Source organism: Hypomesus nipponensis, chromosome 21, assembly GCF_054491055.1.
Source record: "Hypomesus nipponensis isolate SF chromosome 21, ASM5449105v1, whole genome shotgun sequence".
In the NCBI taxonomy this organism is placed as follows: domain Eukaryota; kingdom Metazoa; phylum Chordata; class Actinopteri; order Osmeriformes; family Osmeridae; genus Hypomesus; species Hypomesus nipponensis.
The window spans coordinates 3,350,260-3,373,522 of NC_140381.1; positions in this window are offsets into that span (position 1 = coordinate 3,350,260).

Genomic DNA, 23,263 nt, shown 5'->3' on the forward strand with positions numbered 1-23,263 from the left:
CATCTTTCAAATTACATTCCTTCTTTTCTCAATTCGACACAACAACTGACAAAACTGTATGTACATACTGTTTTCAAAACTGTTAAACTTAGATTCAAAACAATAATATAATACACAACTGAATAAGACAGAAATTTGCTACATTTCTACAGTAATATTGTAATGAAATATATTTCAAATCAAATTAAATGCTATAAAATGATCTCTACGGAAGGGTTGTGCTAGGTGAGGAAAGGGATGCAGAAAGAAGAAATCAGCCAACATTTGTTCACAAGTTCAGATATTACACCATAGATTGAATAGATAGCTTTTATTGAAGCAGAGCTCGTAGCAGAGCCGAGCCGGGAGCAGTTGGTGGAGGCCGGTAGCAGAGGCCTGGGGCCTCGGGTCCGGGCATGGATTCGGGGTGTGGCGGAGAGTCCTAATGGGTCACGGCCGAGCAGCAGCTCAAGCAGATCCCCTGGGAAGCCTGGCTAGATGACAGGGAGAAGCAGAGAAGCGAAGGGTGGGAGGGTGAAAACAACATGCTAGCACAGGGACCAGAGGAATTGAAGATACTTTATACAGAACTCTTAATTGACAAGGGGAGTTTGGTCGCATTCTTCTGTGCTTTACTGGGCTGATGCGTATTAGTGTAACCTACACCCTACTGGCTCTTCACTAAGAGCGAGCGGTAGTTAGAACGGTATTTCCCACGATGGTTTGTTCAATTAAATGAATGGAGGAGGAGGCGGCGTACAAAATAATGCACTTTATTCACAGTACGGTAAGGTGTTCACATGAGCTACTATTACAACAAGCTGCACCAAGGCTGTGATTTCGTTATAATGCCGGTTACAAAATGTAAAATTTAACTATCATCACTAAATAAACTCAAAAGAGGGCACTCTCACTGCAAAGAAAAAGACAGAATAAGACCCGTCCAACAAAATAAGTGACACTCAAAACAGCACTTGGAGGTGGTTTCACATAGGCACACAACGGCAAACCGAAAGCCCTCAACTGCTGTTCTATAATAGTTGCCCAGGAACAGCGAATGGTTTTAAAATAGTTACTTTCATAAAAATCTACAGTGGGGAAAAACAGTGGCTACTAATGATCCCTGTATGTCTGTGCTGAGGTCAGACTGCAGACAGGAACCATGTAGTTCTCATGTAAGCTTGCTATTAATAAGAGTAGATTGTGTCTATGTGTCAGGGATAATAGATGTTTGAGATCAGGAGAAAGTACTGGCTAAATGGTCCTTGTCATGACAACTAGGAGAGCTCCAACTATGTGTTGGGAGCTGTGAATCTCTTTCTCTGAGACTGTTGTAACGTCATTACTGCCTGACTGTCACTATCTATGTTTACATTCTTGTGCCCTATAAAAGATGGTCCTCTGTCCTTCAGAGCGGAGAGAGACTTGATTGAGACCTAAGCCTGGTGTTGTGTTGTAATTTATTGTCAGAGGTCTGGTTTTCTCTCCCAATCTGCAGATTGATAAATACTTATTAAAATCCAGAACTCAACTGAACTTAGTCACTCCGTTTATGAAGAGACGGACAAAACACTTTCTTCATCAATTGGCGTAGTCGAGCAGCAGGATTGCAGAACCAGATCCAGGAGAGACCCACGGCGGCACCAGTATAAAGCAGAACCCGTGGTGCACAAAACAAAATGGTAAGGGGATCCTTTTCCAAAACCCCATTCATGGACTGCTTTATGCTTGGTGCGCCTGCTGTCCCTCTGCGATGCTGGTAACGTAAACAATTTAAGAACCTTTTATTGTGACGTTCAGTTGGGAGCCTGGTCTTAGCAGAGCAGAGTCTGCTAGGCCTCAACAGGAGGACGATAATATTAGAGTTTTGGTTTAGTAAATTTGGGTCATTTGTTGACTTGCTATTTTTACTTTGTCTAGGTCAGAGTTGACAAACTCTGATAGCGTACAAGAACCCTGGTCGCGGGAAGTATTGAAAAAGTATGTAACAGAATCTGTATTCTTGATCTGAGGTAAAGGATCTGTTAACAGAGAATACGGACCATATACTCTTGATCTGAGGTAAAGGATCTGTTAACAGAGAGTTATGGTTTTACAGATACAGACCAGGGGTGAACCAAACAAGGAAAGGTATGTGTTATTTTTTTATGCATGTTTACAGCTGAAAATTTTAGTTGAACAGAGATATTATGTTTGTTTGAATTGTATTAAGTTGAACTGGATTGTATAACGTTTTGTGTTGGGCTTTTCTCTTTTGAACAGAGATCTTATTGGGACTTTTATTTTTGTTTATATTGTAACTGTATTAAGTTTTGTTTTGGGCTATTCTTAAGACCAAGCACAGTAGGTGGGCGGTCATAATGTATTAGGGTCAAAGGCTTTATGCGAGAGACCAACTTTAAGGATAAAGTGGTTTTATACAAGTTAGGGATACTTTGACAATGTAAAGGGACAGTTAGGCTTTTAACTGACAAGCTTGGCATTTAATGATCAGCGAGGGACACAATCAAATACTAAGGGAAAGACAGACAGGCAGTTTATTAATTAACTCGTCTCTTTTAAGCACAAATTGTGTTTTTTTGTTACTTATGAGGTAACGGAGTTGTGGAGATTATTGTATGCGCGTTCCCAAAGAGTTGGGTCTCTGTAGGCGCGTCCCATGATGGAGCGCCCGGAGGGTGAGGATAGCTTGGCTTGAAAAGGGCCATATTTGTAGTTCACAACCACATGATGTTGTAGTTCTCTTATTCTTTTATATTGTGACCGTTTTACAGTGCTACCAGATTGTGCGACTATTCTAAAGTGCTGTGTGATTCTTGTTGCAGTAAATCATAAAAGTTGGTGACATAGCCTACAGTTATGAGATTTGTTACAGATACTTTGTATTCAGATACATTGTAATTCAGTATGGGTAATCTAGCTTCCAGTATGGGAGCGATAGAGACGTTGTTAGTCCAGCCCGATATATGTGTGATTTACATGGAATCAAGCAGTTTCAAGTATTGAGAGATTGCATGCGTGGATTAATCATGACTCGAGACATTGTTTTCTGCTGGAGGAAACGTTTGACGTAAAGATATTGGAGTTTAAAAGGCTATTCTGAAAGACAAGGAAACAAGTCGGACGTGTAAACAGTATTAAAGCTGGCAAATGTTGATATGGTTAACTGAATCTAAGAGACAATGTGGCATTTTCTTGAGAAAGTAAGGTCAGATCAAGCTAAAACTTATTCTGATAGAATGCTAGTCTATTCAGACAGAGACAAGATGAACAGAAAAGTCATTATTAAAAGGTGATCAGACTGAACAAAGTCATAGAGTGAGGGAACTCAAGACATTGCTTGAACATGTTAGCATGAAGTTGCTTGAACAGACGAACAGGGCCAAAACTACTTGTGAGAAGACAGTAGTTGTGAAACAGGCTGAAGGTAGCTTAATTCTCAAGTGAAACAAAAGAGTCTGCCTAAGATTTGTAGCCTATTTACCCACAATGAAGATGATGCTGTTGCTATACCTGTGGCTATACAGAGGAGAGCCAGAGACAGGGAAAAGGCATTATTAGGGGAAGCAGCGGGTCAGGTACAGCCAGAACAGTACTTACAAGAGAAGGTCGAGGTTCATATCATAACAAATATGATTGGTGAGGTTATTCAGGAAGGCCTGTAACTATCAATTGAACCCCCAGGTATCAATGAACCCTATGGTTCATCCAGGCCCTGATGTATGACAGCTTCTGTACCTTTATCGCCCATGATAAGGGACTGAGCTGAGGGAGCTAGGAAAGGGATTTCCTGACATGAGAGGACTCAGCAACATTTTCTAAGAGATTTAAAAATAGCTATCAATGCTAACATACCTACTTTTATTGATTTGAATCAAGGGTTATAGGGTGAACTCCAGCCTGGTATGTTGAGAAAACATAAAGCATACATTTCTGTTGGTGTTTAATGGTAGTGTAGCGTGGTTTGCTCGTTTAAGATTAGTAATACTTAATTTCTAATAAAGTATAGTAGTTCTTGGGGCACCACCTCTGATTCGTGAAAGGGACAGAGGAAACCTTGTTTAATAGTATCGAATAATAGCACTCGTAATAATCAGTCTAATCTTAAGTAGTAAATTCTATGAAAGTAGAGCAGATCATATAACGTGAGAGATAAGCGAGTATTATACACAATGATTTATTTAAGAGAATGTAATTATAGTGAACACATACCAGACAAGTTATGGGTTAGTTGGGCTAAAGCAGTACAGTAGGCCTAAATTCTAATGAGAGCGCGCTACACAATGGTTGCGTAAAGCGCGTGTGGAGGGGAGGGGAGAAGTTGAGGAAGAGGTAGAGATAGGAAGAGGCTTTTATAGTAACAATGGACGATCAATGGAAACTGACCTAACGATGATTAAGTCAAATCATTTGTAGAATACAATCAAACATCAACAATTCAATCACAACATGCCAATATGTCACAAGTAAGAAATATTGCAAATCGCAGTTACTTTTGTCGGTTTGAAGAACGGAGTCAAATGGTTCGTTATGTCCAACGAACAGAATCGGAATCTCTCGTCAAAGTTCCGGGCGCTCAGTGAAGGTGCAGGTTAAGAGGAATAGGTTAGAGAGTGACGCGTTCACCCACAAGTTTATCCTACGAACAAGCGGGGGTGATTGTACGTTTGGGGGTTAAATACCCCAAAGAACAGGGGGTCATCCCTGTGAAGGTGACCTCTCTCATTGGTCAGTTACTTCCACCTGGGCGTCGTCCTGGGAGATGCCTAGAGGTGTGAAGTGGCTGATAGCTTTTGAGTTCCTTTATCTCAAATGTCCATGGGATGCTTAAACTTCAGAATATAACAATACAACGTTCATAACTGGTTTTGTTAGTATGATACAATTATTTTGATACCAAGATTGACTGATTTAACTATACCTGAAGGGAAGTTATAATCAAACATCAATTAACAACGTTCTAGGTAAATGAGACAAACACATTCTAACACATCGACTACTGTCCTTGAATTAGTGTCCATGAGCCATGTAGTCCTTTAGAAAATGTTTGTAAGTCCACACAAGTAAGTTCCTTCAAGTAATTCCTTTTGTTCTGACAATGTGAGACCATGGTCTCTGTTCCTGACCCCATGCTGGGTCAGGAATTTGAAGCTCCTACTCTGGGAGATAAGGACAAAAGGGGAAGGACCCTTCCCTTGTCGGGGGTAGGGGAAGGTGTGGATGGTACCATGCTTTGTCTGTGGACTCTCTGCTACATATCCCCCTGCTGGCAACGTCCGATGACTCGACGTCGTTGGGCTGTTGGCACGTAAGAAGAGCAGAGAAAAGACAAACACGACAGTACGATAGCATTTCTACTGGACACATTGGCATGAGTGGACTCTAAACAAGGCAGGAATCAATGGGGCTAACTTAGGTCCTATTAATAAGTTTCTCTAGGTTAAGGTCCTATGCCTAAAATTGAAAGGAAAGAAAGAGAAAAAGAAAGGAGAAAGAAATAAAAAAATAAAAATAGAAATACAAAATAATAAAGTGGGAGTGGGCTTTGACTTCCTGGAGTCATAGTCGTATTTGTAAGGGGCCAGGGTAGCTTGCTCATGAGGCATTGTAGCATATTATTGTGGTCAGTCATGTTGGGTGTCTGGTACCGATTTATTTATTTTTGGTAAATTGGTGGAGCCATATTTGTCTTGTGACGGTATTTGGCTATTGTTTTGGTTTAAGGGAAGGTTAGTTTTGTGAACTTTGAGGCACTTGGGCAAGGCACCTGTTGTGCACTTGTTTCCTCAGCAGTTTGACAGGGTCAGGTTGCTGGTATAAAGCCAGGCCAGGGCTCTGTGCATGGCTTGTTGTCCGGTGGTTTCTTCCGGGGTTTGTGCCACCTTGTCACCGCTGGGGTGCTTCTTCTGGGATGCTTATCGGCCATAGTAGGTCTTCCTACTTTCTGCGCTCTCATCCAGTTTGCATCATGTGACTTCTTTTGGACCTGTGACGCTTCTCGTCGTAGGTGGGTTTCTGCTGGTCGACAGTCATTGCGGAGTGCTGATTTTCCTCGAACTGTGTGTCTCGATGAGTGAGTGGCGTAGCTCTGGGGCGGTCTGGAGTGGCCATCTAGTCCATGGGTCGAGTCTCCTTCTGAGATATGTGGATCAGACGTAGGATGTCCCCCCCCTTCAACTGTGAAGACTGTGTTGTGGACTTCAGGGTGAGGCAGTGGATAGGGCTTCTTGACGTTGGTCCACATCTGGTTTCGTTTGAAGTCAATGAGGGGTTCCAGTCTGTTGAGTAGATCGTGTCCAATCAGCAGTTTTTCGGTCTCAAGCGGAGAAACATGGACGGGGTGGATTAGGGACATTTCCCCTAACGTTAGCTTCAAGTAGAGTGTTTCTGTGACTGGAGCTTTGTTTTGGGTGAAGCCTGTGAAGTTGAACTCACTATTTTCACTTGCAATCCATCTTCTGTTTGACCTGGCTATTCCTTTCACTTTGAGGGCATCTTTGAGGGTCATTTCCTGTCGTATTAGCTGTGTTTCCTGTTCCGACAGCTGTGTTGTAGCTTTATCCAGTTCTTCAGCCAGGCAGTTGGCTTCTTGTTCCAGTCGTTCCCTTTGGTACTGTTCACCTTCTTTCGCTTCGAGGGCATCTTTGAGGGTGCTATCTTGTTGCGTTAGCTGAGTCTTAGCGTCTTCTAGTTCTTCGGCTAGGCTGCTGGCTTCCTGTTCTATTTGTTCTCGTCGATCTTGTTCTGTTTCTCTTGCTTTGAGGGCCTCTTTGAGGATTATTTCCTGTTGTATCAGTTGTGTTTCCTGTTCCGTTAGCTGTGTGTTAGCACTCTCCAGTTCTCTAGCCAGGTCGCTTGCTTTTTGTTCCAATTGTTCTCGGCGCTGTCGTTCACTTTCTGTCGCTTTGAGAGCATCTTCTTGATCTCGAAGAGCTTGTGCCCATTGTGTTTTGACATCCGCAATTGATAACCTGAGTTGGGCAGCATAGTTGAGACCGAGGCTGGATAAGCATTTGATGGTTTGGGACTTGCTCAATGTTTGACCCACATTTTCTGCAACCACTTCCAGGGTTTTCCTGGCGATCTCCTCAAACGGTAGACCGGTCAGAGTTTCCACATATTTGGGGTTTTCTTTCTCTGATAGGTAGGCCATCAATTTCTCAGCTTCCGTGAGGTGAGACATGATTAGTTAACTAAGGATGTATTTGGCTAATTGAGGTTATTAGCACAATGCTATTGTGGTAAAGTTCTTAGGCACTTTAGTTTGTAGTGTTTTTTTTTTTTTTGTAAAAAAAATAAAAATAAAAATAAAAAATAATAATAATAATTAAAAATATATAATATTACTTAAAATCAGAAATTAATATTCAAAGATTAGCAATCCAAAAGTGAAATTAATATTCAAATTAAAATTAATATTAAGGTTAACTGGCAGATCAAATCACAGATAATGAACCAAATTGCTGCTGCATCTTTGATGTAGCTTTAAATTGGGCAAGGCTTTACATTAATGTCGAATTGAATGTAAAACAGTGAAGCTTTTCCGAAAGCTAGGGTTTATCAATTTAAGAATTGTGTAACAATTTGTGGCAGTAGGCTGCGTTGTTTGGCTACTTCGAAACAAAAGTCCTTTTGGACTGCTCGCAGATATAGTGGGCAAACTAAAAATAATACACTTTACGTTTAATTATTATTTAGTGACTGTGTTAAAGTTGGTACTGATGAGGGGTAAATAGAATTACAGTTCAGGATGGTCAACAGCGCCGATATTCTGACAACTTTCCACTTTTAAGTGCGCGGAATGAAATCAAATTACAAGTTTTGCTGACGAAGCGTAACTATTTCCGGTTTAGCAAACAATAAAAGTCCTTAAATAAGCAGCGTCCACTGTCTCAATAATTATTTTACTGTTACTTTATTGATTCTAGAAAGTTGAGTGTTTACATTAATGTTGAATTACATGCAAAACAAAGTGAAGCTTTATTTAAAAAGCTATGTTAATCAATGGCTAATTGCTTAACAATATTGAAGCCTATAGCTTAGTAGAGAACTGCGAAGTGTCTTTCAACATAAAAGTCCTTTAGGACTAAACCGCATGTTTGTTTCTCGGAACAACTTATCAGTTTCAAAGTGAATTCGCTTAAGTCTCTTTCAAAATAAAAGTCCTGTAGGACTAAACCGCATGTCTGTTTCCTAACGAGACATGGAACAACTTAACAGTTGCAAGGTTAATTCGCTTAACCCAAAATAGTAAACACTACTAAGATACACCTTCAGAAGCGTGTATGGTACCAATATAAGTAGTGGTTACGACCCGTCAAAAGGTTCTTATGCCTTCTCTTGGAAGCGCTGCCTTCAAATTTACAAAATGAAATGAAACGGGACGCCGTGTCACTGCGCACGCGCGTACCTCCGCTCAATCCTAGCTCAAAGTTAGATAGCAACCACAAACATTCAGTTGTCACGACAAAGCCAAATCAATCAGTATTCAGTACACAGCGCAGTATTCAAACAGTGTTTAAAACTGTAGCTATTTGGGGAATAGTTAAATATAACGGAAGTTAATTTAACCAAAAGGGTGGGAGGGTGGGTTCTGTTTCAGACGGAAAATCTCAGTTATAAATCGCTCGTTTCAATCTGTTTCAAAGCCTCGCACGGGGCTCCAGTATGTAGCGTGGTTTGCTCGTTTAAGATTAGTAATACTTAATTTCTAATAAAGTATAGTAGTTCTTGGGGCACCACCTCTGATTCGTGAAAGGGACAGAGGAAACCTTGTTTAATAGTATCGAATAATAGCACTCGTAATAATCAGTCTAATCTTAAGTAGTAAATTCTATGAAAGTAGAGCAGATCATATAACGTGAGAGATAAGCGAGTATTATACACAATGATTTATTTAAGAGAATGTAATTATAGTGAACACATACCAGACAAGTTATGGGTTAGTTGGGCTAAAGCAGTACAGTAGGCCTAAATTCTAATGAGAGCGCGCTACACAATGGTTGCGTAAAGCGCGTGTGGAGGGGAGGGGAGAAGTTGAGGAAGAGGTAGAGATAGGAAGAGGCTTTTATAGTAACAATGGACGATCAATGGAAACTGACCTAACGATGATTAAGTCAAATCATTTGTAGAATACAATCAAACATCAACAATTCAATCACAACATGCCAATATGTCACAAGTAAGAAATATTGCAAATCGCAGTTACTTTTGTCGGTTTGAAGAACGGAGTCAAATGGTTCGTTATGTCCAACGAACAGAATCGGAATCTCTCGTCAAAGTTCCGGGCGCTCAGTGAAGGTGCAGGTTAAGAGGAATAGGTTAGAGAGTGACGCGTTCACCCACAAGTTTATCCTACGAACAAGCGGGGGTGATTGTACGTTTGGGGGTTAAATACCCCAAAGAACAGGGGGTCATCCCTGTGAAGGTGACCTCTCTCATTGGTCAGTTACTTCCACCTGGGCGTCGTCCTGGGAGATGCCTAGAGGTGTGAAGTGGCTGATAGCTTTTGAGTTCCTTTATCTCAAATGTCCATGGGATGCTTAAACTTCAGAATATAACAATACAACGTTCATAACTGGTTTTGTTAGTATGATACAATTATTTTGATACCAAGATTGACTGATTTAACTATACCTGAAGGGAAGTTATAATCAAACATCAATTAACAACGTTCTAGGTAAATGAGACAAACACATTCTAACACATCGACTACTGTCCTTGAATTAGTGTCCATGAGCCATGTAGTCCTTTAGAAAATGTTTGTAAGTCCACACAAGTAAGTTCCTTCAAGTAATTCCTTTTGTTCTGACAATGTGAGACCATGGTCTCTGTTCCTGACCCCATGCTGGGTCAGGAATTTGAAGCTCCTACTCTGGGAGATAAGGACAAAAGGGGAAGGACCCTTCCCTTGTCGGGGGTAGGGGAAGGTGTGGATGGTACCATGCTTTGTCTGTGGACTCTCTGCTACAGTAGTAATACTGGAGGAGTGTTGCTTGACTGGAGCAAAGTGTATGATCGCAAACAGAGAAAATATGAGGATCCTAAAGATTATTTAAAAAAAATAGGGTTAGAGGCCCTGAGGTTAGAGTCCTCTAAAAAATAGGGTTAGAGGCCCTGAGGTTAGAATCCTCTAAAGTAAAGAAAAAAAATAGGTTGAAATCCTTGAGGTTAGAGTTCTATTTCTTTCAACTATGGGGTGTCGAATAAATCTGTTCGAAAGGAATTTGTTGTGCAAACTAAACCAAAATGATATGCACTACTGATGTTTCTTGTCTATTCCTTAGGATAAAGAACACTTGGCCTAGCAATTCCATACACATCCCCCAGCAGTGGAATGCAGAGATTTTAGCGACCGCAGATGTGGCCTTGCTAGAAGCTGGGCCTGAGCTCCTGTGGTCCACACAAGCTAATCATATTGTTATCATTGTTTGTAGTACGACTCTTGAGAACCGGACCTCAGTATGCTAGTGATAGAGAAGTAGGGAAAGGTATTGTCCCAGTTATTGATGCTTTGTTGAAACAAGGAGTCATAGGTAGACTTAGGTCAATTTGATCCCTCAAGGCTAATCAAATACTTGGAAGTTTATTATGGGTTTATAAGCTGGTAATGCCTGTGTTATACATCCTGTTGTGCCTAACTCTGTTACGATACTTAGCAAGTAACCCTGTTACTTTCTAGCTCTGTAAATGACTATTGGTTGCTTTTCTTCTTTGTTCCCATTGCAGGAGAGAGCCAGTAACTGTTGGCATTCACGTTTCGCCAGGTCTACCATACATTTCAGTTGTACCGCAGGAGTACACTGAATCACCTACGTTGTTTAGTCAAGCATTACGAGAGGAGCTCCAGGATGTCACCTTAGCAGCAGGCTCTACTCTGGTGCAGTATATTTATGACCTTTTTGATATGTTCTAAGAATCTTGCCTCCTGCCAACAGGACACTATTGTTGTGCTACAGGCACTGGTTGAGAAGGGCCACAAGGCCTCAAAGGCCAAACTGCAGTTATGGTCTTAGGAGGTCAAGTATCTGGGCCATACACTCAAAGGTACAGAGCGTCTATTGACGCCTAATAGAGTGGAGGCCATCCGATGGAAACCGAAGCCTAGATCACCAAAACAACTCTAGGTTCAGTCGGGTATTGTCGTTAGTAGATCCCTGATTATGCTGTGTTGGCTAGACCTCTCCTTGATTAAAGGAAGGAGACTGATACTCATTTGTTGTGGAAAACTGAAGCTGATAAATCATCTGTATCTCTTAAGCAGGCCTTGGCCAAAGCGCCAGCTCTCGGTCTGCCAGAATACACCAGGGTGTACTGACCCTGCAGCATGGTTATCTTAAGAGGCCTATCGCCTATGTGAGTTTCTTGTTTAGATACTGTGGCAGCAGGTTTCCCCCCGTGCTTACGAGCAGTCTGTGCTGCGGCAACATGTGTGGAAGCAACTTCAGATATAGTGCTGGGGTCGCCCTTGGCAGTGATGGTTCCTCATGCAGTAAGTGTTTTTCTGTTACGCACCAAAACTCAACACCTGTCAGCCACTAGAGCTACAAAGTATGAACTGTAATTCTTGACTCAAAGTAACATTACATTCCATAGATGCCCCACATTGAACCCAGTTTCATTGTTGCCCACCCCTGATGATGGTGAACCACATGACTGTGAGATGGTTGTCGATAAAGTGCTAACACCCAGACCTGATATGTTGTGACAAACTTAGGGATAATGCTGAACTTGTGTTGAACGTAGATGGATCTTCGTCCTGAGCATGGGATGGCTCTCTAAACTCCGGATAAGCGGTCTGCACGGACAGTGAGACATTCGAATCTGGTAAACTGTCTGCACAGCAGGAACAGTTTTGCTTTGACAAGGGCATGTTGTTTGTCAGAGAAGGCAAGATTGTAAATATTCACACTGACTCGAGGTATGGATTTGGAGTTACTCACAATTTTGGTGCCATATGGCCAGAAAGAGGTTTCATTAACTCCTCAGGTGGAGCAATTAAGAATGGAAAGATGATTTGATCATTTTATACTATTACCGAGAAAGCCAACTATTGTTAAGTGTGAGGCTCATACTAACAATAGCAGAAAGAATGTTTCAAGAGGAAATGCTAGAGCTGATGTTGCAGCAAAGGCTGCGGCCCTCTGATGTGTCCCAGGTCTGTATTTGTTTTTTTGTGTCTCAGCAACCAGAAACGCGCTTTCCCTCTCTTCATGTTGTGGTGGACCTTCAAGTCGCTGCTGATAACACTGAGAGGGATGGTTGGTTATCTGTTGGCTGTGTGAAAGATTCCACTTGAATTGTTCCCTTGGTTGGCTCGTTGGGGGTATGGTCTCAATAGTAAATACAGATTGGTTTTGCACCTGGTTTTTCCACAAAGGCTGAGCAACATTGTGCTCAGTGTCATATTTACCAGCAGCATAATCCCGGAAAGGGACCAAAGAGAAGAGACACAGCCCACCCACCACCAACTGGTCCTTTTATTAATTTACAAATTGATTTTATGCAGATGAGCAAGTGTTGTAATTTTGAGTGTGTACTTGTAATTGTTGTCATGTTCTCTAAATGGGTAGAAGCCTACCCATGTCGGAAAGTTGATGCTACCACGGTAGCCAAGATTTTATTATAAGAGATGTGATCTGTAGATATGGGATCCTCACAAGACTGTCCAGTGATAGAGGTTCACATTTCACAGGTAAAAATTGTTCAGGAACTTTGATAAGCGCTCCAGATCAACCATCATTTCCACTGTCCCTACCACCCACAGTCTGCGGGGACAGTGGAGAGGCAACATGGAACTTTGAAAAAAACAAACTAGCCAAGATATGTAGAGACAGGCCTGAAGTGGCCTGATGCACTTCCACTAGCTCTTATAGCCATGAGGTCCACTCCCCAGAGGAGAAATATACTTTCCCCACACAAGATAGTTGAAGGGAGACCAATGAGATTGCCTGTCTCCACCAAATGGATGATACAGTGTTAAACTTTTGTTACGCCCTAACTAGAGCAGCCAGGGTTGCGCATTCACAGGTGAAAGCTGCCTTGCCTGGGGAGCCATGTCATCCCTATCAACCAGGAGACTACGTGCACGTGAAAGTGCACAAAGGGAAGACTGCCTCTCACCGAGATGGAGCTGTCCATAGCTGTTTATCCTGGTGACTCACACAGCTGTGAAAGTGGAGGGTCGTCCAACATGGAGCCATGCGACACACTGCAGAACAGCCCCGCCACCGAACAACACGGTGGAGGGTTCCAACGGAGAGTCAGGGACCGGTGGAGGAGCAGGTGCACCTCCAAATGGTGCCTGCTCCAACTTCACTTCATTTGTCTCATCCCCACTGGGTTACTCTTCCAGGAGTACACCAAGGGGGGTGGAGACCCGTTTGCAGCAGCTGAACCGGGAGCAGGTCAGCGGACCGATTTGAGCCAGAACCAGGACCCCGCCATCTAGCACTCCAATCCAGGGGTGCTGAGAAGGAGGTCCCAAAGAACACCCACCCGGAGGTGTTGAAGACGTCGAAAGGTGAGTCACATGTGGAGAAAGCCAGAGAGGGGCTGCTGTTGCTACCATGCCTCTCTCCCCCATATGTGATTCATGAAGCAGATGACAGCACCCAGACGGGAAACCAGAGAGAGGAGCCTGGAGAGGGGAAGACACTTTCAGTCTTCCTCCAGCCTCTACATGAAGCAGATGACAGAACCCAGAACGGGGATGAGAAGATACTGAGGCAGAGGCCCTCGGTTGTTTCAAGGAAACCGAGGCCGCTGCCTGAGCTACGATGCAAGATGAGATCCAGACATACTGACGCACACACCTGACAGACTTTTACTGATACTGGACGCACGAGTCCACAGACATCGCATACATGAGCCACACCGAGAGTCACTATTGCACGCTCCCAATTATACTGATGTGACATTGAGATTCATCATAAAGCACACATGAAGAACAATCTGTACAACAACACCTTACCGTGGACGAAAAAAATGACTGGACCAGCATTAGAGGGGACAGACCTTGCAGAGTTTGTGGTTAGAGTCCCAAGCACCCTGGAAGTTATCCAGGGATATCTGTCCCTCTGTCAATGGCTGATATGTGTAAGGTTAAGAAGTGGTTTTGTGTAAGGTTGGATGTAACAAATGTGATGAATCAGTCATCTCTTGAATATTCCCAATCTGCATGGTTATGGTGAATGGCAGAGTGGTACAGTGAGAGTGTTGGGGAATAATACATGTAAGGATACGGTTTCTATGTATGCTCACCCTCTACTGGATGATTTGAAAGTTCCATTGTATTGTTCAATGTTACTTGTCTTGTATACCATTTGGATGGGTGACATTAATTCCTGATGTTGCTGACTATGCTATTCATACACCTTTAGCATACCACAGAAGATGTAGTATTTGGTTGATTGAATGTTCAAATAATTATGGGAAGTTAGTTGAAAAAAATACATTTAACCACACTGTGTTTATGTATGCTAACAGCCTGTTGCATGATTGCCTGTTGCAGATGGACCTGTAAGTACTGTATAAGGACATCACCATGTTGGCTTCCTCATGTAGCTAACAAGGGCACCATGTGGGGATGTGGTAAGAGTGCTTATTATTTCCTGCCAGCCGACTGGTCGGGAACGGGTTATCTTGGGTTTATTGTAGGAGCCCTCAGACCTATAGATGGGTTGCCCCTGCACCCCTTGCTCAAACATTGGTGGCACCGCCACAAAAGAAGTATTATTAAAGCAGATGCTAAGAATCTGGGATCACATTACGTGGATTCAATAGTACCTCAGTCACTTGTCATGTTTTCAGCTGCTATTTTCCCTGTGTATGGTGTTATCACTGCCTTTACAGATATTAGGAGCTTAGCACCAGGATTGGAGTCTATTGGTAATGAGACAGCCACAACAGGAATCCTATAGGATACGGTGCGCCACCACACAATGCAAACATAAACAGCCGATTACGCTAGCTCTACATGGCTACTGGTAAGAAAATAAATAAGCCACAACTGCATTAGCCATAAGCATTTTTATTCAGGAGAATTAGCATGTAAACATGCTCAGAGGAGAGGCGAGTACGGAGTCGATTTACGAGCAGGCCGGCGTAGAAAAGACTGCAGGACCTGAGGTTGCTGCGAGGTACTGCTTAGCCAGGACACTATGCTTCTTGTAGCGCCAAATGAAATGAAAGGAGACATGTAACGCAGGGAAACTAAAGGGTTAATGTTAAACGGATGTTAGTCTTAACTGACTGTGGAGTTAACCTATCAGATTGAGATGGGTTGGGGGTTTGGGCCAATTAAATGACACCTATATTGGGGTCGCCCTTGGAAAAGAGCGGGGGAAAAACCCTAGGAGAAAAAAACGGAAGATTTCCTTCAAAGAGCTGGATGTATGTTAAAGGAAAAAAGAGAAAACGATTATAAACTAAATCAAAGTGCTCAAACTAAGTAATAATAACAAACATATTATTATTATTAGAGACTGATCTTTTAGAGCCTGGAACCATCGGCATTGGGAAACAGCAATTGCACACTTTTGACCGTCTTGGTAAGCTTCACTCGTTGAACTACGATGCTAGCATGAATATCACAATGCACACACAAGTTGATGTTCGTTCTTTATTAAAATGATTACAAGGTTTAGTTGTGAAATCTTGTAGGTTAGTTCAGACTGTTATAAAAGGGTTTAAAATGCTAAAGAGCCTGCTCAAAATAGGCGCTAGCTTTATTTTTGGGGTGTGCTTGCCTTCGGCGAGCACAAACCATTGTTATCTCACATATATATTATTTATTATTTATTGTTTCTTTTCGCCCCCCTAAGGATGACTCAATATTTGGACTACATAGACAACGGCGATGTCAAAAGGTTCGTCTCGGTAGCGATTGCGTTGGTTGTATTGGGATTTATGTTCCATTGCACGGTTTAAGTAGAAATTACGTTTTTGTGGCAAAAAGTGAAGCTAACGGTGGCTAACTTGCTAGCCACAGTCACTGACGCCACTAACGTCACCAACGTCACGAAAACTCGCGTGACTATCTCTAGCAGAACATTAGTTTCCCATCTGTTAACTTGGGGGATACTAATCTGCAAGGCAGCTGCAGAAACGCCACAAGCAAAGAGGCCAGGGTGATATTTAATCATTTTACTTTGTGGTGTGAAACATAATTGTGAAATGTAATGTACAATATTAGCTGATATTATTAAGTAAGTAGGCCCACATCTACTTTCGGAAACGGTAGTCTACTATTTCACTGAAGCATTAGCATCATGACATTAGCCTCTGTTGCTTGGGCAACACATACTACAGTGGTCATGATGCATCTGTTTTCAATCGTTAAAATAAACATTCCTCACAAATACGTTTTTGTTGTAGGATTTATTTTGACATTAATAAACGATTTGTTGGTGAAATGACCATTACCTGTGGTTTCAAATCAGTGTGGCGGCTCACTGCAACGCTGTAGCCTACCCGAGACACTAATGAGTAGCTAACAAAAACATCTCTTTAGAGATGTTTAGAAAGTCAAACGGCGACGGAACATGTTTGGCTTTCCCCTTACTCAAAAGTTTTTCAATAGGTGAAAGTATCTGACTACTAACCTGAACTTCATTGCCACAGCCTAAACTTTGTCAATGTCAAAACTTTGTCTGTTCATGAAAATAATTAATGTCAGCCTGCTTCAGCCTTGCTTAGCTGTAGGATATACATTTTACTGGGTCTTGCTGCGCTGCTTGATTTATTGAAATTATTATGAAATGTTTATGTTTTACTAGCCATTTGCCTTCTTAAGCAAATCACAGTATTTCCCACCCCTCATGGTGTAACTGAGACGACCGTAAATAGCCTAATTCATCTTTCAAGTAATAAGCCCCCGTTGAAGTGTTGAGCAGGAAATTAGCTGGTCTGTAGAGATCTTGGGTTGGTGGTTTTACTGATGCAGAATTCTCTCAAATAAAATCGATAGACGTAACGAGTGGCACATAACGTGAAGTAGGCCTAACATTGCATTTGATTTTGTTTGAGTTTTAATAACTTGTCCAGTGCATCGGGGCAAGTAGCACTAGCCTAAATTGATCTTCCAGACTTGCCGTAAAAAAAAAATGTACTCTTCCCGGACAAGCCTTAGCTACATGGCTAGACTGTTGATCCAGATCAGAATCCATCATATCTTGGACACTCAAAATCAGCGAATCTTGCAGCCAAATCAAGTAGCCTATATTTATAGGCCTTTATATGGCTACAAACTTCTGCTCGGTTTCTAGCTGGCTACTTGTTACCAAGTTACAACTTTGTTGCAGGGGCATTCTTTGTCTACATTGCGAGCTAACAGTGTCCGGTAATTATGTCGCTATAAATAATGATGTTAAACCGAGACCACTAAGCCCTCAAAGAAAATGTAAGGTCAAAGAAACAAAAGAAAGGTTTGAGGTTACTCTGAAAATTATTAATAAAATAGGCTTCTAATATTAAACTGCTAAATCCTTCTCTAACTAGGCTCCTCTATGATGCATAATGAAACTTAACGTTTTTTAAGTAATCAATAAGCCTACGCTTGCCCTCATTACTCAAATGATGCCGTTCAGGGCGTTCAAATTACATAATAGGGCGATGATAGGAGGATAATAGGACATAATAGGGCAACCAACAAGTTGTTTATATCTGATTACAATTTAATAAGTTATCTAGCGCTGCATCTTCATGAGCTACATTTGGCCTCCTTCTCTTCCAACCAACCAGTATCACCTCTCCTCCATCTGAGTGATGCATGTCATTTTTACAAACTTATTATCAAGGGAACACAATGGTCAGAACTGTAGTCATACACTTAAATGCTTTTTGAAATATGTAAACACCAGGAGTGTATGGAAAGCTGGGGCAGCCACAAGCACACCCTCACAATTTCCCCAGAAATTGTATGCTCTCTAGTTTATTTTTCATATCTCATGGAAACAGGGCTTTGGCGCATAGCTCATGGCCGATATAATGTTGGTTAGCATAGGCATTGTGTTAAAAGTTCTGCTCTGGCTAAAATGTTATTTTGTTTGAAGGAAGACAAAATTAATAGCAAAATATAAATTGTTTTGTATACTCTGACCTTGCCACACATCTAGGTCAGGTTTTTTTTGTTGGGATACGTTGAATTGGATGGCGAGCCAACCCACGAGGATAAAGCTGGAAGATTTGGAGCCTTCATTTTGAGGACGAACTATTCTCTTCTTTCATATTGGACTGGTAACAAGCTGATTCTGAAACCACCAATGGTGGTGATTTGTTTTCTTTGGTATAATTTAATTGAGCTGGAATCAACATTTATGAATATTGTTTTATGTTTCTGTGTGATCCAAATTGTGTAATACGGATGTTATTAGAGTCAAAGGGTGCACCCAGAAAGTAATTGATTGTATTGATATCTGTAGGAGATTGTCCTATTAACGCATGTAAGACCGTTTCTTTGTCTTCAAGTAAAAAAATCACAATACATATTGCAACTCAGTATTGCTGCTACCTCTTGTTCGCATCTAATTTCTTCTGATCAATTGGCCTATTTCTTCCATTTAGTATAGTCATCAACTTTGTTACAGACTCACAGCAGAACACAGGCGTAGCCTACCTTTTTTGATGGTTTTCATCATTTTCTAACGTCACAACTATTAGAATTCACGACGCGACGGTTTTCCAATAAAATGTTTTTTTTAAATTAAACTACGCTCATAAGTATTCGAAAAAAGTATTCGAATACTAACTTACTTTAGGATATCCGGATATTCGATTAACCACGCCCATCCCTAGTAAACAGTTGATGAATGATTGTTGTGTTGACGTTAAACGTCAAAAGGGGGGACTGTGGAAGAAATGTAGAGGTCTCACCGACGTCCTTTATATAATAGATGGACAGTACAAATATAGTCACCACAAAACATGCCCTTAAACAGCACCAACTCCACTAATGACGAACATTGGAAATGGCACACTGGTGATAACGTCGTAACTCATTGTTTGTACTATTTCTACATCTTGCTCTCTTCAGAGTTGGCCCATTCCAATATCTATAAGCATACTGGTGAGAGGCCCTCTGCATGACCTCTTGACCACAACAAGAGACAAGCCTCACATGTACAAAAACTCTGCGTATCACGCCCCGAATGAACATCTCTAGATCCGCCCCTCAACATAGCTATACATCAAATATTGGTAACACTCTCATTCAAATCTTGGTCTGTACACAATATAGTAAATGAGAAACAAGACTAGCACATAATAATATAACCAGTAAAAATAATCACAATAATATTTTCCAGAATTGTATCCTCTGACCCCTTTCTTTGATAGCGCTGGCTGACTGCAACGTTGTGCACGCAAGCTTCACTGTTCCCAAGTTGGCTCCAGTCGCTGTTGTCTTCCGTCCACTCTCTGTGCCTCGCCCCGTCGTCCCAGTCCGACCTCTCTCTCTTCATGTTTATCACTCTCTCCCTCTTCCACTCTCTCTCTTCAACCCAAGTCTCTGTCACCAGAATAAGAGACTCTTCTTTCTTAATTAGTTTGATTGCATTTTTCCTGTTTGTTTTGTTTACAGTTTTAACCAGTAATGTAGGTGGCAAGAGGACGTTAGGCTTAACTTTAAACAACAGGCCACTCATGTAGAGATTGTACTCTCTCTACACAGGATAGGCTATGACCATATTCTGGAAAATTGAACAAAGCATATAGCACATTTATGCAATAGTATGAACCTGCAGAGCCGGAGACCCCGGAGGCCCGGAGAGCCGGAGAGCTGCAGTTTCAGGACCGCAGTTCTAGGACCCTGACAGCACCACCTAGCGAATTGAAAGGCAGTGTCACTCGATCGCAACAAGATTTGAATGGTTTGTGAGGCACAAGGGAAAACTCATGTGATGATGTTTGATGACACAATTATATAGAAAGGTCTAATATTTGAAAATATGTTCTAATAATATAAAAAGGTCTAATATTTGAAAACCTGTTCGAATAATAAATATTTGATAATAAAGAAATTAAAATCACATACAATTTGAAAAAATTTGCATATATCTTAGATGTCAAGATCCAGTGGAATTTGATAAAATTAAGTAAGCAAATGAAGAAAGATAAAATAGTCTAAAGAAAAGGTAGAAAATATATCAATGTGGACAGATGTGTGAGGTCTGGATTGGCCTTAAAGGTTTTCTGGGACTACAGAGAACCAATGTACACCCTGCAACATGACCCTTAATGATTGTGGCACCTTTGCAGATACTCTGAACTTGTTCTAGAGGGCTTAACTTCACCAAATAGCAAAAGTCAACAAAGCATTATGTCCTGATGACATCAGTAATAACAAGCTCCTGGAGACCTGCTACAAACAACTGTCTATGTGAACTGTTCAACTGGTCCTTGGAGGAGCTGGAACACACAGTTCCAGCTCTTTGGAAGACCTCTGCCATCTGCGTTGTTCCAAAGAAGAGCAGACCCATGCTTCCCAATTACTTCCAACATGTAGCTCTTACATCAGTGGTGATGAAGAGTTTTGAATGTCTGATACTTTTGTACTTTTTCTAGTGCCTTTAACATAATGTAACCACATATGTTTAGAATACAACTACTAAACATGAGTAAATCCTTGATTCATACTGCAGATAACTAAATTCCACACACACACAGGGTTCTGTCAAAATACTTATGCCATGTACGTATTCTGTGATTCGTTTCATTATTTTATTTTATGCTCTATTATACATAAATATCAAAGTTATCTGAGGAAATACAAGTTTAATGTTGATCTGTTATAATTTATTTTATTTAATGTCATCACAAAAAAAAACATTTTCTTTGAGTAATGTGGGATGGTGGTGCTGCGGAGGATCCACCGCTTCCTTGTCTGCTGCTGGTGGTGAACCTCTATGGTGGATGGGCTGCATGAGGATGCTTCCTTTGGTGTGGATGGGCATGCTAGATGATGTTTTGTGTTGGACATGACTCAAAACATTGATCACATCAGTGGATCAGATCATCATTCATATTCCTGTAAATACTGCACATGCCTGTGTGCATGCTACATTTTGGATGTGTCTGACACCACAAAGTTCTGGAAAAGTGAAGTTCTATTCTATTTGCTATGGCTTTTGCAGTCACTCAATCTCAACCACAAATGTGTAATGTTAGAGAGGCAAGACACAAGGTTGACTCTCCGGGCAGATTCAAGATATACATTGTTTATTTGCCAAAATCGCACTATGGTTTAAATAAACAAAACAAATAGTCTAAAAGTTTGTAATTCATAAAATTATCATAAGTGAACAGATAATTGTACCAGAATTGTTTTGAAAGTTTAGCTAACTTAAATATGTTGAACAATACTTGATTTACATAAGCTACGTCGCGCTACTGTTTCATTAAACAAATACTGTAAACAGTAACAATTTACAGTTCGTTTTTAAAAGCTATGTGTGTAGAGCTAGCTAGCTAGTGCTATAACTACTGAATGTTAGCTCTAGCTAATCAAATAGTTTGTTTGACGTTGAAAACCACTCCAGTGTCTTGAAATGATTTTGAAGTTAGCTAGCTAACGTGTCCAATTCAAGACACCAGAATTGTTTTATACATAACCATACGTGATTCACATTACATTAGCTACTTACACTCTTATTCTAGTCCATCTTGTTCTGAGCCGTAATCCTACAATATTCACTACTGCAGGAAAATATTATCTTGTTCCGGTCCATGTTTATTCTATTCGCTAGTGGCGCTGTCAGATAAAACGAGGGTCCTAGAACTGCGGTCCTGAAACTGCGGTCCTGAAACTGCAGCTCTCCAGCTCTCCGGGCCTCCGGGGTCTCCGGCTCTGCAGGTACCAAGCAAGCCCCCACCCCTCGCCCCTCGGCTTGAAGCAACGGCCCCGGTGGATGTAGGTGGTATTGCATTACGGTTAGGTTTCCGACTTTTCCGGTCGTTGTTATTCTATTAACTCCAGTCAACATTTACAAAACTATCTCCCCCAATAATTTTTGTCGGATTCTCGAACCTGGCTCATACTACTAGCTTTTTCATAGAATAATTTTTCCAGATTTTTGCTAAGTTTGAGACCAATCCGAAATGGGTAAACTAGCACCCCATTTATTTGCCTACGTCAATAAAAGTTGCCTGCAAATGTGCTTGCGGATACTAACAGGGCACGAGCACAAAAGTTCACATTGGCCGATTGCCGATTTACATGGAGCTGAATGAGCCATTTACTTATTGAATGAGCCATTGACTTATTGAATGAGCACAGGGAGAAATGGCTTGAGTTATCTGCCTTGTTGTAGCAAGTTTAGCAAATCGTTGTCACACATACATGAAATGTTGTTAATATAGTTTATTCCCGTTATTTTAAAACGGATTTGATTTTTCGTAAAAACGTTCATGACATGATGACATATATTATGTTAAGCGCGAGCATAGATTGTTCACATATCTGGAGCAAAGACGAAGATTAATACTTAACTGTTAACCACTATAGGAAATGATATAAATAATATTAGTCTTGCCTTCAGAAGCTTTTGTTAAACACAGCCATTATTCTTTTTTTGATCGTGCCAGACTGCTTTTGTGGGGCAATGAAGGTCCTCATGCAGTGATATATGTTTCACCCTCACTTACATCTGATGGTAACGTCTTGTAGCCTATATGGTTCTATGAATATCCTTTCAAAGGCAAATGTTCAAACAAGTATATTTTAGACACACTTCTCGAGCTTTTATTTATTACATTATTAACACGTCTTGTTAGATCACGTTATATCCATGAATAGACGTTCGGTTTTCTAGGTTGAACATATAAAACACAGGTCGCATTTCGACACTGATGTGAAATTGAAGGCAGTGTGAATTTCGTGGCATTTCGTTTGAACATAAAGTTGACAGTAAGCTATGGTAAGTCTGCATTATGGAAGATTTCGGTTCCCAAAATAACTAAGCTGTTTCTGCCTGGCGAGAACAACGACGGAGCTGTTCATGTTAACATTTTATTTCATCCGACACAATGCGTTGGAAATCATATCACAAAGAAAAAAAGCAACATATGTGATGAGTTCCATCTAGAATAGCCCTATATTTAGCCCTAGAGCTTATTTCTAAAAAAAAACAAGTAGAAGGAATACTATACAGTGACAGAATACATTTCCGTTAAGTTTGCATCATGTCTCTGATTCTTATCGGACTTTCTGCCCATAGATTCTGTCTTAGCTCACACACACGTAATTATATAATTCTATGCTCGCGACTGGTTGTTGCAAAGTATGACG